This window comes from Crinia signifera, chromosome 2 (assembly GCF_055691185.1).
Source record: "Crinia signifera chromosome 2, ASM5569118v1, whole genome shotgun sequence".
NCBI lineage: Eukaryota > Metazoa > Chordata > Amphibia > Anura > Myobatrachidae > Crinia > Crinia signifera.
This window is the reverse complement of record NC_139218.1, coordinates 178,194,865-178,210,334: the sequence shown is the minus strand read 5'-3', so window position 1 is coordinate 178,210,334 and position 15,470 is coordinate 178,194,865. Positions and strand designations below refer to the sequence as shown.

Below are 15,470 nucleotides of genomic sequence, written 5' to 3'. Positions count from 1 at the left end.
TACTATTAATCCAAAGAAAAAAAATTCCAATTTGAATAGCTACAGAAAAGAAGCATTTTCCAGAAATGTCAAAATTACTACTGCATCTGGTGTTCTAATGTGGTCTCCCATCCAAGTACTAACCAGGCAAAACACTGCTTAGCTGCCAAGACTGTACACGATCGGGACTATCCAGTATGATACAGCTGTAGGTGAAGACTATCAACTTTTTTGCCCCCTTATACTTATATCTACAAGTAATCTACTGAAAGAGTTTCCAAACTGTATTGTTGGAGATAAAAAAATCATGTGTTGGTAATGTAAAAAGACCTACAGGACCTGGTACTAACAGATGGTCTAAAATAAAACTACTCTCCATAAAGAAAAAGTTATCAATTTGAATAGCTGGAGAAAAGAAGCATTTGCTAGTAATTTCAAAATTCTTACAGCACCTGGTTTTCCCACTTGGTCTCCCATCCAAGTACTAACCAGGCCTATCACTGCTTAGCTGCCAAGATTGGACATGATTGGGCCTAGCCAGTATTGTACAGCTGTAGGTGAAGACCAGCAACGGTTTTGCCCTCTTCTACTTACAGGTATATCTACAAGTAATCTACTGAAAAAGTTTGCAAACTGTATTGTTGGAGTTAAATAAAATAATGTGTTGGTAATGTAAAAAGACCTACAGGACCTGATACTAGCCGGTGGTCTCAAATAAAACTACTAATGAGACACAGCACTGTTTAGCTGCCAAAAGCAGATGGAATGGGTCCTAAGCAGTGTGGTAAAGATTTTGTTCATGGATATATTGTCTGTTTGACCCCTTCCTTTTCTCTATACTATTAATCCAAAGAAAACAAAATCCAATTTGAATAACTACAGAGAAGAAGCATTTTCCAGAAATGTCAAAATTCCTACTGCACCTGGGGTGAAATGTAATAGGGTGAGAGATTCAGAAAGTGAGAGATTTGGTAAGAAATCTCCAGTTTTTTTAAAGCGGCAATCATTCACACTGCAAAATCAAACTGGTTTTGCAGTGTGAATGATTGCCGCTTTAAAAAAACTGGAGATTTCTTACCAAATCTCTCACTTTCTGAATCTCTCAACCTATTACATTTCACCCCTGATGTTCCCATTTGGTCTCCCATCCAAGTACTAACCAGGCAAAACACTGCTTAGCTGCCAAGACTGGACATGATTGGGACTTTCCAGTGTGATACAGCTGGAGGTGAAAGCTATCAACATTTTGCCCACTTATACTTATATCTACAAGTAATCTACTGAAAAAGTTTCCAAACTGTAATGTTGGAGATAAAAAAAATCATGTGTCGGTAATGTAAAAAGACCTACAGGACCTGGTACTAACAGATGGTCTAAAATAAAACTACTCTTCCCCAAAGAAAAAGTTATCAATTTGAATAGCTGGAGAAAATAAGCATTTGCTAGTAATGTCAAAATTCCTACAGCACCTGGTGTTCCCATGTGGTCTCCCATCCAAGTACTAACCAGGCAATACACTGCTTAGCTGCATGGACTGGACATGATTGGGACTATCCAGTGTGAAACAGCTGGAGGTGAAAACTATCAACTATTTTGCCCCCTTATACTTATATCTACAAGTAATCTACTGAAAAAATTTCCAAACTCTATTGTTGGAGATAAAAAAATCATGTGTTGGTAATGTAAAAAGATCTACAGGACCTGGTACTAGCAGGTGGTCTCAAATAAAACTACTAACTAGGCACCAGGGCGGTTTAGCTGCCAAAAACAGCTGGAATTGGGCCTAAGCAGTGTGGTAAAGATGTTGTTCAAAGATACTGTGTCTGTTTGACCCCTTTCTTTTCTGTATAATATTAATCCAAAGAAAAAAAATCAAAATTGAATAGCTACAGAAAAGAAGCATTTTCCAGAAATGTAAAATTCCTACTGCATCTGGTGTTTCCATGTGATCTCCCATCCAAGTACTAACCAGGGAAAACCCTGCTTAGCTGCCAAGACTGTACATGATCGGGACTATCCAGAGTGATACAGCTGTATGAGAGGATTATCAACTTTTTTGCCCCCTTATACTTATATCTACAAGTTATCTACTGAAAAAGTTTCCAAACTGTATTGTTGGAGATAAAAAAATCATGTGTTGGTAATGTAAAAAGACCTACAGGACCTGGTGCTTGCAGATGGTCTAAAATAAAACTACTCTCCCCAAAGAAAAAGTTATCAATTTGAATAGCTGGAGAGAAGAAGCATTTGCTAGTAATGTCAAAATTCCTACCGCACCTGGTGTTCCCACGTGGTCTCCCATCCAAGTACTAACCAGGCCTAACTCTGCTTAGCTGCCAAGATTGGACATGATTGGGCATAGCCAGTGTGGTACTGCTGTAGGTGAAGACTGACAACGTTTTTGCCCTCTTCTACTTACTGTATATCTACAAGTAATCTACTGAAAAAGTTTCCAACTGTATTGTTGGAGTTAAATAAAATAATGTGTTGGTAATGTTAAAAGATCTACAGGACCTGGTACTAGCAGGTGGTCTCAAATAAAACAACTAACTAGGCACAGCGCGGTTTAGCTGCCAAAAACAGCTGGAATTGGGCCTAAGCAGTGTGGTAAAGATGTTGTTCAAAGATACAGTGTCTGTTTGACCCCTTCCTTTTCTTTATACTATTAATCCAAAGAAAAAAAATTCCAATTTGAATAGCTAAAGAAAAGAAGCATTTTCCAGAAATGTCAAAATTCCTACCGCACCTGGTGTTACCATGTGGTCTCCCATCCAAGTACTAACCAGGCAAAACACTGCTTAGCTGCCAAGACTGGACATGATTGGGACTATCCAGTGTGATACAGCTGGAGTTGAAAACTATCAACTATTTTGCCCCCTTATACTTATATCTACAAGTAATCTACTGAAAAAGTTTCTAAACTGTAATGTTGGAGATAAAAAAAATCATGTGTCGGTAATGTAAAAAGACCTACAGGACCTGGTACTAACAGATGGTCTAAAATAAAACTACTCTTCCCCAAAGAAAAAGTTATCAATTTGAATAGCTGGAGAAAAGAAGCATTTGCTAGTAATGTCAAAATTCCTACAGCACTTGGTGCTCCCATGTGGTCTCCCATCCAGGTACTAATCAGGCAATACACTGCTTAGCTGCATGGACTGGACATGATTGGGACTATCCAGTGTGAAACAGCTGGAGGTGAAAACTATCAACTATTTTGCCCCCTTATACTTATATCTACAAGTAATCTACTGAAAAAATTTCCAAACTCTATTGTTGGAGATAAAAAAATCATGTGTTGGTAATGTAAAAAGATCTACAGGACCTGGTACTAGCAGGTGGTCTCAAATAAAACTACTAACTAGGCACCAGCGCGGTTTAGCTGCCAAAAACAGCTGGAATTGGGCCTAAGCAGTGTGGTAAAGATGTTGTTCAAAGATACTGTGTCTGTTTGACGCCTTTCTTTTCTCTATACTATTAATCCAAAGAAAAAAAATCCAATTTGAATAGCTACAGAAAAGAAGCTTTTTCCAGAAATGTAAAAATTCCTACTGCATCTGGTGTTCCCATGTGATCTCGCATCCAAGTACTAACCAGACAAAACACTGCTTAGCTGCCAAGACTGTACATGATTGGGACTATCCAGAGTGATACAGCTGTAGGTGAGGATTATCAACTTTTTTGCCCCCTTATACTTATATCTACAAGTAATCTACTGAAAAGGTTTCCAAACTGTATTGTTGGAGATAAAAAAATCATGTGTCGGTAATGTAAAAAGACCTACAGGACCTGGTGCTAGCAGATGGTCTAAAATAAAACTACTCTCCCCAAAGAAAAAGTTATCAATTTGAATAGCTGGAGAAAAGAAGCATTTGCTAGTAATGTCAAAATGCTTACAGCACCTGCTGTTCCCACGTGGTCTCCCATCCAAGTACTAACCAGGCCTAACACTGCTTAGCTGCCAAGATTGGACATGATTGGGCCTAGCCAGTGTGGTACAGCTGTAGGTGAAGACTAACAACGTTTTTGCCCTCTTCTACTTACTGTATATCTACAAGTAATCTACAGAAAAAGTTTCCAAACTGTATTGTTGTAGTTAAAAAAAAGAATGTGTTGGTAATGTAAAAAGATCTACAGGACCTGGTACTAGTAGGTGGTCTCAAATAAAACTACTAACTAGGCACAGCGCGGTTTAGCTGCCAAAATCAGCTGGAATTGGGCCTAAGCAGTGTGGTAAAGATGTTGTTCAAAGATACAGTGTCTGTTTGACCCCTTCCTTTTCTCTATACTATTAATCCAAAGAAAAAAAATTCCAATTTGAATAGCTACAGAAAAGAAGCATTTTCCAGAAATGTCAAAATTACTACTGCATCTGGTGTTCTAATGTGGTCTCCCATCCAAGTACTAACCAGGCAAAACACTGCTTAGCTGCCAAGACTGTACACGATCGGGACTATCCAGTATGATACAGCTGTAGGTGAAGACTATCAACTTTTTTGCCCCCTTATACTTATATCTACAAGTAATCTACTGAAAGAGTTTCCAAACTGTATTGTTGGAGATAAAAAAATCATGTGTTGGTAATGTAAAAAGACCTACAGGACCTGGTACTAACAGATGGTCTAAAATAAAACTACTCTCCATAAAGAAAAAGTTATCAATTTGAATAGCTGGAGAAAAGAAGCATTTGCTAGTAATTTCAAAATTCTTACAGCACCTGGTTTTCCCACTTGGTCTCCCATCCAAGTACTAACCAGGCCTATCACTGCTTAGCTGCCAAGATTGGACATGATTGGGCCTAGCCAGTATTGTACAGCTGTAGGTGAAGACCAGCAACGGTTTTGCCCTCTTCTACTTACAGGTATATCTACAAGTAATCTACTGAAAAAGTTTGCAAACTGTATTGTTGGAGTTAAATAAAATAATGTGTTGGTAATGTAAAAAGACCTACAGGACCTGATACTAGCCGGTGGTCTCAAATAAAACTACTAATGAGACACAGCACTGTTTAGCTGCCAAAAGCAGATGGAATGGGTCCTAAGCAGTGTGGTAAAGATTTTGTTCATGGATATATTGTCTGTTTGACCCCTTCCTTTTCTCTATACTATTAATCCAAAGAAAACAAAATCCAATTTGAATAACTACAGAGAAGAAGCATTTTCCAGAAATGTCAAAATTCCTACTGCACCTGGGGTGAAATGTAATAGGGTGAGAGATTCAGAAAGTGAGAGATTTGGTAAGAAATCTCCAGTTTTTTTAAAGCGGCAATCATTCACACTGCAAAATCAAACTGGTTTTGCAGTGTGAATGATTGCCGCTTTAAAAAAACTGGAGATTTCTTACCAAATCTCTCACTTTCTGAATCTCTCAACCTATTACATTTCACCCCTGATGTTCCCATTTGGTCTCCCATCCAAGTACTAACCAGGCAAAACACTGCTTAGCTGCCAAGACTGGACATGATTGGGACTTTCCAGTGTGATACAGCTGGAGGTGAAAGCTATCAACATTTTGCCCACTTATACTTATATCTACAAGTAATCTACTGAAAAAGTTTCCAAACTGTAATGTTGGAGATAAAAAAAATCATGTGTCGGTAATGTAAAAAGACCTACAGGACCTGGTACTAACAGATGGTCTAAAATAAAACTACTCTTCCCCAAAGAAAAAGTTATCAATTTGAATAGCTGGAGAAAATAAGCATTTGCTAGTAATGTCAAAATTCCTACAGCACCTGGTGTTCCCATGTGGTCTCCCATCCAAGTACTAACCAGGCAATACACTGCTTAGCTGCATGGACTGGACATGATTGGGACTATCCAGTGTGAAACAGCTGGAGGTGAAAACTATCAACTATTTTGCCCCCTTATACTTATATCTACAAGTAATCTACTGAAAAAATTTCCAAACTCTATTGTTGGAGATAAAAAAATCATGTGTTGGTAATGTAAAAAGATCTACAGGACCTGGTACTAGCAGGTGGTCTCAAATAAAACTACTAACTAGGCACCAGGGCGGTTTAGCTGCCAAAAACAGCTGGAATTGGGCCTAAGCAGTGTGGTAAAGATGTTGTTTAAAGATACTGTGTCTGTTTGACCCCTTTCTTTTCTGTATAATATTAATCCAAAGAAAAAAAATCCAAATTGAATAGCTACAGAAAAGAAGCATTTTCCAGAAATGTAAAATTCCTACTGCATCTGGTGTTTCCATGTGATCTCCCATCCAAGTACTAACCAGGGAAAACCCTGCTTAGCTGCCAAGACTGTACATGATCGGGACTATCCAGAGTGATACAGCTGTATGAGAGGATTATCAACTTTTTTGCCCCCTTATACTTATATCTACAAGTTATCTACTGAAAAAGTTTCCAAACTGTATTGTTGGAGATAAAAAAATCATGTGTTGGTAATGTAAAAAGACCTACAGGACCTGGTGCTTGCAGATGGTCTAAAATAAAACTACTCTCCCCAAAGAAAAAGTTATCAATTTGAATAGCTGGAGAGAAGAAGCATTTGCTAGTAATGTCAAAATTCCTACCGCACCTGGTGTTCCCACGTGGTCTCCCATCCAAGTACTAACCAGGCCTAACTCTGCTTAGCTGCCAAGATTGGACATGATTGGGCATAGCCAGTGTGGTACAGCTGTAGGTGAAGACTGACAACGTTTTTGCCCTCTTCTACTTACTGTATATCTACAAGTAATCTACTGAAAAAGTTTCCAACTGTATTGTTGGAGTTAAATAAAATAATGTGTTGGTAATGTTAAAAGATCTACAGGACCTGGTACTAGCAGGTGGTCTCAAATAAAACAACTAACTAGGCACAGCGCGGTTTAGCTGCCAAAAACAGCTGGAATTGGGCCTAAGCAGTGTGGTAAAGATGTTGTTCAAAGATACAGTGTCTGTTTGACCCCTTCCTTTTCTTTATACTATTAATCCAAAGTAAAAAAATTCCAATTTGAATAGCTAAAGAAAAGAAGCATTTTCCAGAAATGTCAAAATTACTACTGCATCTGGTGTTCTAATGTGGTCTCCCATCCAATTACTAACCAGCAAAACACTGCTTAGCTGCCAAGACTGTACACGATCAGGACTATCCAGTATGATACAGATGTATGTGAAGACTACCCACTTTTTTGCCCCCTTATACTTATATCTACCAGTAATCTACTGAATGAGTTTCCAAACTGTATTGTTGGAGATAAAAAAATCATGTGTTGGTAATGTAAAAAGACCTACAGGACCTGGTACTAACAGATGGTCTAAAATAAAACTACTCTCCATAAAGAAAAAGTTATCAATTTGAATAGCTGGAGAAAAGAAGCATTTGCTAGTAATGTCAAAATTCTTACAGCACCTGGTTTTACCACGTGGTCTCCCATCCAAGTACTAACCAGGCCCATCACTGCTTAGCTGCCAAGATTGGGCCTAGCCAGTATGGTACAGCTTTAGGTGAAGACTAGCAACTGTTTTGCCCTCTTCTACTTACAGGTATATCTACAAGTAATCTACTGAAAAAGTATGCAAACTGTATTGTTGGAGTTAAATAAAATAATGTGTTGGTAATGTAAAAAGACCTACAGGACCTGATACTAGCCGGTGGTCTCAAATAAAACTACTAATCAGACACAGCACTGTTTAGCTGCCAAAAGCAGATGGAATGGGTCCTAAGCAGTGTGGTAAAGATTTTGTTCATGGATATATTGTCTGTTTGACCCCTTCCTTTTCTCTATACTATTAATCCAAAGAAAAAAAATCCAATTTGAATAGCTACAGAGAAGAAGCATTTTCCAGAAATGTCAAAATTCCTACTGCACCTGGTGTTCCCATTTGGTCTCCCATCCAAGTACTAACCAGGCAAAACACTGCTTAGCTGCCAAGACTGGACATTATTGGGACTAACCAGTGTGATACAGCTGGAGGTGAAAGCTATCAACTATTTTGCCCACTTATACTTATATCTACAAGTAATCTACTGAAAAAGTTTCCAAACTGTAATGTTGGAGATAAAAAAATTCATGTGTTGGTAATGTAAAAAGACCTACAGGACCTGGTACTAACAGATGGTCTAAAATAAAACTACTCTTCCCCAAAGAAAAAGTTATGAATTTGAATAGCTGGAGAAAAGAAGCATTTGCTAGTAATGTCAAAATTCCTACCGCACCTGGTGTTCCCATGTGGTCTCCCATCCAAGGACTAACCAGGCAATACACTGCTTAGCTGCCAAGACTGGACATGATTGGGACTATCCAGTGTGATACAGCTGGATGAAAAAACTATCAACTATTTTGCCCCCTTATACTTATATCTACAAGTAATCTACTGAAAAAATTTCCAAACTGTATTGTTGGAGATAAAAAAATCATGTGTTGGTAATGTAAAAAGATCTACAGGACCTGGTACTAGCAGGTGGTCTCAAATAAAACTACTAACTAGGCACCAGCGCGGTTTAGCTGCCAAAAACAGCTGGAATTGGGCCTAAGCAGTGTGGTAAAGATGTTGTTCAAAGATACTGTGTCTGTTTGACCCCTTTCTTTTCTCTATACTATTAATCCAAAGAAAAAAAATCCAATTTGAATAGCTACAGAAAAGAAGCATTTTCCAGAAATGTAAAAATTCCTACTGCATCTGGTGTTCCCATGTGATCTCCCATCCAAGTACTAACCAGGCAAAACACTGCTTAGCTGCCAAGACTGTACATGATCAGGACTATCCAGAGTGATACAGCTGTAGGTGAGGATTATCAACTTTTTGCCCCCTTATACTTATATCTACAAGTAATCTACTGAAAAAGTTTCCAAACTGTATTGTTGGAGATAAAAAAATCATGTGTTGGTAATGTAAAAAGACCTACAGGACCTGGTGCTAGCAGATGGTCTGAAATAAAACTACTCTCCCCAAAGAAAAAGTTATCAATTTGAATAGCTGGAGAAAAGAAGCATTTGCTAGTAATGTCAAAATTCCTACCGCACCTGGTGTTCCCATGTGATCTCCCATCCAAGTACTAACCAGGCAAAACACTGCTTAGCTGCCAAGACTGTACATGATCGGGACTATCCAGAGTGATACAGCTGTAGGTGAAGACTATCAACTTCTTTGCCCCCTTATACTTATATCTACAAGTAATCTACTGAAAAAGTTTCCAAACTGTATTGTTGGAGATAAAAAAAAATCATGTGTTGGTAAGGTAAAAAGACCTACAGGACCTGGCACTAGCAGATGGTCTAAAATAAAACTACTTTCCCCAAGGAAAAAGTTATGAATTTGAATAGCTGGAGAAAAGAAGCATTTGCTAGTAATGTCAAAATGCTTATAGCACCTGGTGTTCCCACGTGGTCTCCCATCAAAGTACTAACCAGGCCTAACACTGCTTAGCTGCCAAGATTGGATATTATTGAGCCTAGCCAGTGTGGTACAGCTGTAGGTGAAGACTTACAACGTTTTTGCCCTCTTCTACTTACTGTATATATACAAGTAATCTACTGAAAAAGTTTCCAAACTGTATTGTTGGAGTTAAATAAAATAATGTGTTGGTAATGTAAAAAGATCTACAGGACCTGGTACTAGCAGGTGGTCTCAAATAAAACTACTAACTAGGCACAGCGCGGTTTAGCTGCCAAAAACAGCTGGAATTGGGCCTAAGCAGTGTGGTAAAGATGTTGTTCAAAGATACAGTGTCTGTTTGACCCCTTCCTTTTCTCTATACTATTAATCCAAAGAAAAAAAAATTCCAATTTGAATAGCTACAGAAAAGAAGCATTTTCCAGAAATGTCAAAATTACTACTGCATCTGGTGTTCTAATGTGGTCTCCCATCCAAGTACTAACCAGGCAAAACACTGCTTAGCTGCCAAGACTGTACACGATCGGGACTATCCAGTATGATACAGCTGTAGGTGAAGACTATCAACTTTTTTGCCCCCTTATACTTATATCTACAAGTAATCTACTGAAAGAGTTTCCAAACTATATTGTTGGAGATAAAAAAATCATGTGTTGGTAATGTAAAAAGACCTACAGGACCTGGTACTAACAGATGGTCTAAAATAAAACTACTCTTTCCAAAAGAAAAAGTTATCAATTTGAATAGCTGGAGAAAAGAAGCATTTTCCAGAAATGTCAAAATTACTACTGCATCTGCTGTTCTAATGTGGTCTCCCATCCAAGTACTAACCAGGCAAAACACTGCTTAGCTGCCAAGACTGTACACGATCGGGACTATCCAGTATGATACAGCTGTAGGTGAAGACTATCAACTTTTTTGCCACCTTATACTTATATCTACAAGTAATCTACTAAAAGAGTTTCCAAACTGTATTGTTGGAGATAAAAAAAAAGCATGTGTTGGTAATGTAAAAAGACCTACAGGACCTGGTACTAACAGATGGTCTAAAATAAAACTACTCTCCATAAAGAAAAAGTTATCAATTTGAATAGCTGGAGAAAAGAAGCATTTGCTAGTAATGTCAAAATTCTTACAGCACCTGGTTTTCCCACGTGGTCTCCCATCCAAGTACTAACCAGGCCTATCACTGCTTAGCTGCCAAGATTGGACATGATTGGGCCTAGCCAGTATGGTACAGCTGTAGGTGAAAACTAGCAACGGTTTTGCCCTCTTCTACTTACAGGTATATCTACAAGTAATCTACTGAAAAAGTTTGCAAACTGTATTGTTGGAGTTAAATAAAATAATGTGTTGGTAATGTAAAAAGACCTACAGGACCTGATACTAGCTGGTGGTCTCAAATAAAACTACTAATCAGACACAGCACTGTTTAGCTGCCAAAAGCAGATGGAATGGGTCCTAAGCAGTGTGGTAAAGATTTTGTTCATGGATATATTGTCTGTTTGACCCCTTCCTTTTCTCTATACTATTAATCCAAAGAAAAAAAAATCCAATTTGAATAGCTACAGAGAAGAAGCATTTTCCAGAAATGTCAAAATTCCTACTGCACCTGGTGTTCCCATTTGGTCTCCCATCCAAGTACTAACCAGGCAAAACACTGCTTAGCTGCCTAGACTGGACATGATTGGGACTATCCAGTGTGATACAGCTAGAGGTGAAAACTATCAACTATTTTGCCCGCTTATACTTATATCTACAAGTAATCTACTGAAAAAGTTTCCAAACTGTAATGTTGGAGATAAAAAAATCATGTGTTGGTAATGTAAAAAGACCTACAGAACCTGGTACTAACAGATGGTCTAAAATAAAACTACTCTTCCCCAAAGAAAAAGTTATCAATTTGAATAGCTGGAGAAAAGAAGCATTTGCTAGTAATGTCAAAATTCCTACCGCACCTGGTGTCCCCATGTGGTCTCCCATCCAAGTAGTAACCAGGCAATACACTGCTTAGCTACCAAGACTGGACATGATTGGGACTATCCAGTGTGATACAGCTGGAGGTGGAAACTAGCAACTATTTTGCCCCCTTATATTTTTCTCTACAAGTAATCTACTGAAAAAATTTCCAAACTGTATTGTTGGAGATAAAAAAATCATGTGTTGGTAATGTAAAAAGATCTACAGGACCTGGTACTAGCAGGTGGTCTCAAATAAAACTACTAACTAGGCACCAGCGCAGTTTAGCTGCCAAAAACAGCTGGAATTGGGCCTAAGCAGTGTGGTAAAGATGTTGTTCAAAGATACTGTGTCTGTTTGACCCCTTCCATTTCTCTATACTATTAATCCAAAGAAAAAAAATCCAATTTGAATAGCTACAGAAAAGAAGCATTTTCCAGAAATGTAAAAATTCCTACTGCATCTGGTGTTCCCATGTGATCTCCCATCCAAGCACTAACCAGGCAAAACACTGCTTAGCTGCCAAGAATGTATATGATCGGGACTATCCATAGTGATACAGCTGTAGGTGAAAACTATCAACTATTTTGCCCACTTATACATATATCTACAAGTAATCTACTGAAACAGTTTCCAAACTGTATTGTTGGAGATAAAAAAATCATGTGTTGGTAATGTAAAAAGACCTACAGGACCTGGTGCTAGCAGATGGTCTAAAATAAAACTACTCTCCACAAAGAAAAAGTTATCAATTTGAATAGCTAGAGAAAAGAAGAATTTGCTAGTAATGTCAAAATTCCTACCGCACCTGGTGTTCCCATGTGGTCTCCCATCCAAATACTAACCAGGCAAAAATTGTATAGCTTCCAAGAATAGACCTGATTGGGACTATCCAGTGTGATACAGCTGTAGGTGAAGACTATCAACTTCTTTGCCCCCTTATACTTATATCTACAAGTAATCTACTGAAAAAGTTTCCAAACTGTATTGTTGGAAATAAAAAAAATCATGTGTTGGTAATGCAAAAAGACCTACAGGACCTGGCACTAGCAGATGGTCTAAAATAAAACTACTTTCCCCAAGGAAAAAGTTATCAATTTGAATAGCTGGAGAAAAGAAGCATTTGCTAGTAATGTCAAAATGCTTACAGCACCTGGTGTTCCCACGTCGTCTCCCATCCAAGTACTAACCAGGCCTAACACTGCTTAGCTGCCAAGATAGGACATGATTGGGCCTAGCCAGTGTGGCACAGCTGTAGGTGAAAACTACCAACGTTTTTGCCCTCTTCTACTTACTGTATATCTACAAGTAATCTACTGAAAAAGTTTCCAAACTGTATTGTTGGAGTTAAATAAAATAATGTGTTGGTAATGTAAAAAGAGCTACAGGACCTGGTACTAGCAGGTGGTCTCAAATAAAACTACTAACTAGGCACAGCGCGGTTTAGCTGCCAAAAACAGCTGGAATTGGGCCTAAGCAGTGTGGTAAAGATGTTGTTCAAAGATACAGTGTCTGTTTGACCCCTTCCTTTTCTCTATACTATTAATCCAAAGAAAAAAAAATCCAATTTGAATAGCTACAGAAAAGAAGCATTTTCCAGAAATGTCAAAATTACTACTGCATCTGGTGTTCTAATGTGGTCTCCCATCCAAGTACTAACCAGGCAAAACACTGCTTAGCTGCCAAGACTGGACATGATTGGGACTATCCAGTGTGATACAGATGGACGTGAAAACTATCAACTATTTTGCCCGCTTATACTTATATCTACAAGTAATCTACTGAAAAAGTTTCCAAACTGTAATATTGGAGATAAAAATATTCATGTGTTGGTAATGTAAAAAGACCTAATGGACCTGGTACTAACAGATGGTCTAAAATAAAACTACTCTTCCCCAAAGAAAAAGTTATCAATTTGAATAGCTGGAGAAAAGAAGCATTTGCTAGTACAGGTCGAGTATCCCGTATCCGAATATCCGTTATCCGAATTATTCCGAAATACGGACATTCCAGAAAGTGAAATTTTTTTTTTTGCTAAAAACTCACTGGGGACATTTGTAACAGCACTACTGAGGACATGACATATAACTGGCACTATATATGTGCAAGAAAATGATTGCTTGCCATTCAAATTCAGTGCTGAGATAGGACACAAATTTTGTTTCACGTTTTGAAACCTTGTTTTTTGAACAATAAAAATATATTTGTGTGTATTTTATGTGGTAATAAAATATATTTGTGTGTATATTATGTGTTTATACAGCATAAATGCAAGATACTTCAAAATACATCATTGAAATATTAAAATATTCCGAAATACGGAATAATCCGTTATCCAAAATTCTCCTGGTCCCGAGCATTTTGGATAAGGGATACTCAACCTGTAATGTCAAAATTCCGACCGCACCTGGTTTTCCCATGTGGTCTCCCATCCAAGTACTAACCAGGCAATACACTGCTTAGCTGCCAAGACTGGACATGATTGGGACTATCCAATTTTATACAGCTGGAGGTCAAAACTATCAACTATTTTGCCCCCTTATACTTATACCTACAAGTAATCTACTGAAAAAGTTTACAAACTGTATTGTTGGAGATAAAAAAATCATGTGTTGGTAATGTAAAAAGATCTACAGGACCTGGTACTAGCAGGTGGTCTCAAATAAAACTACTAACTAGGCACCAGCGCGGTTTAGCTGCCAAAAACAGCCGGAATTGGGCCTAAGCAGTGTGGTAAAGATGTTGTTCAAAGATACTGTGTCTGTTTGACCCCTTCCTTTTCTCTATACTATTAATCCAAAGAAAAAAAATCCAATTTGAATAGCTACAGAAAATAAGCATTTTCCAGAAATGTAAAAATTCCTACTGCATCTGGTGTTCCCATGTGATCTCCCATCCAAGTACTAACCAGGCAAAACACTGCTTAGCTGCCAAGACTATCCAGAGTGATACAGCTGTAGTTGAAAACTATCAACTATTTTGCCCGCTTATACATATATCTACAAGTAATCAACTGAAAAAGTTTCCAAACTGTATTGTTGGAGATAAAAAAATCATGTGTTGGTAATGTAAAAAGACCTACAGGACCTGGTGCTAGCAGATGGTCTAAAATAAAACTACTCTCCCCAAAGAAAAAGTTATCAATAGCTAGAGAAAAGAAGCATTTGCTAGTAATGTCAAAATTCCTACCGCACCTGGTGTTCCCATGTGGTCTCCCATCCAAATACTAACCAGGCAAAAACTGCTTAGCTTCCAAGAATAGACCTGATTGGGACTATCCAGTGTGATGCAGCTGTAGGTGAAGACTATCAACTTCTTTGCCCCCTTATACTTATATCTACAAGTAATCTACTGAAAAAGTTTCCAAACTGTATTGTTGGAGATAAAAAAAAAAAAAATCATGTGGGGGGGCGTGGCCTAGCCGTGCAAGAGACAGGACGCCATTACAGGGAGCTCCTGTACATATTCTCTAAAAAGTGCCCTTCTCTGCCCAGCATACCTGAAATCCCCATAACCTGCAGTGAGGAGTTACCCCAGACGACACCCGATAGGCGGCTGACGGTGCTGCGGAGCCGGGGGGGGGGAGAAATCTCTCCCTGCAGGTTGCGGCCCTCAGCTGCCTTGAAGCCGCGGCCTCAGGTGATTCCTGGCGCCCAGAGGAGAAGCTCCACGACCGCGCGGACGTCAGCAGCGGGTCCCCCGTGGCTGCCAGATGGGGGGTCCCTTCGGGAGGTGGGGAGCGGTGAGAGTGCCCGCCGCCTTCCCGCAGCAGCCCCGAGTCAGAGCTCCGTAGACGGGAGGTGCGGAGGTGCACTCCCTCACCCAAAGCAGCGGCGGACATCTTGGATCCGGCCACTCGTGCCGGAGCGATACCCTCCTCTGGGGCTCCCCGCTACCTCTGGGGGCTTCCCCTGACCGCCCCTGTGCCCTCCGGTGGGAGAAGAATAACAAGAGGGAGGCGAACGCTCTCTGGCGGAGGCCCGGAAACGGAGGCCTGCCGCGAAATTGAAGCCAGGGCCTAAATTTCAACAAGCAGCCGCTGTGTAAGCTCCACAGGTACTGGGAGGCGGTGGGGGGGGGGGGATTCTAGGCCTCCTCACCTCTCCCCAAGCACAGAGGTCTCCTGCCCTGACTTGGGGGCACCCCTGGGATTACCCTAAAGCCCTGAGGAGCCCCACTGGACCTCAACCCA

General features: G+C 39.4%; 4 pseudogenes; all 4 read right to left on the bottom strand.

Moving 5' to 3' along the window:
- Positions 1–2,244: 2,244 nt before the first annotated feature.
- LOC146061128 (5S ribosomal RNA) lies at positions 2,245–2,363 on the bottom strand (annotated as a pseudogene).
- Positions 2,364–3,869: 1,506 nt separating this feature from the next.
- LOC146061672 (5S ribosomal RNA) lies at positions 3,870–3,988 on the bottom strand (annotated as a pseudogene).
- Positions 3,989–6,509: 2,521 nt separating this feature from the next.
- Positions 6,510–6,628, bottom strand: LOC146061034 (5S ribosomal RNA; annotated as a pseudogene).
- Positions 6,629–10,448: 3,820 nt separating this feature from the next.
- LOC146061867 (5S ribosomal RNA) lies at positions 10,449–10,567 on the bottom strand (annotated as a pseudogene).
- Between the last annotated feature and the right edge of the window lie 4,903 nt (positions 10,568–15,470).